The sequence below is a fragment of the Saccopteryx leptura genome, chromosome 4 (genome assembly GCF_036850995.1).
Source record: "Saccopteryx leptura isolate mSacLep1 chromosome 4, mSacLep1_pri_phased_curated, whole genome shotgun sequence".
Classification (NCBI taxonomy): domain Eukaryota; kingdom Metazoa; phylum Chordata; class Mammalia; order Chiroptera; family Emballonuridae; genus Saccopteryx; species Saccopteryx leptura.
The window spans coordinates 201,699,149-201,700,005 of NC_089506.1; the positions used below are offsets into that span (position 1 = coordinate 201,699,149).

Here is an 857-nt window from a genome sequence, read left to right on the forward strand (position 1 = left end):
TCATTGATAGATGCTCAAAACGTTACCCACTGATTATTCTCTTCTATTCACTTGTTGGCCACTATTCACAGATCTTTATATGTTCTTTATCTTTAAACTCCAGATTTCTCCTTTCACTTATTGGTCATTGAAAGTATTAAAAGAAAATTTTTTAATCGCTTTTTAATTTCATTTTTTGTGATTTGGTTCCTTTAGATTCTAATAATCATTATGGACAAAACTAGATGAAATGTAGCCAATGCAAGGTTAAAACACCTTCAGCACAGGCCGTGGCCAATAAGCAGCACACCTTCCTACTCATCCAGCCAGACCCCATGCAGAGCATACTGGTGGGCGACACCATCAAGCACTCTGAGCAGAAGGGGGTCCCACCCTGTGGCCATGAAGTTACTTTGGGCCTCTGAGGAACTCCTGAAGCAGCAAAGCATTGACCTGTAAAACCACCCATTCTGCCCGTGGCTTTTAAAGTACAGTAACTCAGGGCCTGTGTGGCCACGGTCTGGGAGGTGTTGAATGTTGTGGTGAAGACAGGGAGAATAATGCTTGGGGAGACCAGTCCAGCAGATTCTAAGCCGGGCACCATTTGTGGAGACTTCTGCATTCAAATTGGCAGGAATATCATTCACGGCAGTATTTCAGTAAAAAGTGCTGAGAGAGAAATCAGCCTATGTTTTAAGCCCGAAGAATTGGTTGACTACAAGTCTTGTGCTTTTGACTAAATCTATGAACAAAGCATCAGTGGACAAAGCATCAGTCCCCTTTGGCTCCACCTGGGTATATCCCTGGACACAGCTCTTCATTCCATTCTTGGAAGCAACAGAATCAATCTTTCTTTTCTACAGAATATTTACCAATAA

At 42.4% G+C, this 857-nt stretch overlaps 1 pseudogene; it reads left to right on the forward strand.

Moving 5' to 3' along the window:
- Window positions 1-224: 224 nt before the first annotated feature.
- Window positions 225-857, forward strand: LOC136404325 (putative nucleoside diphosphate kinase; annotated as a pseudogene).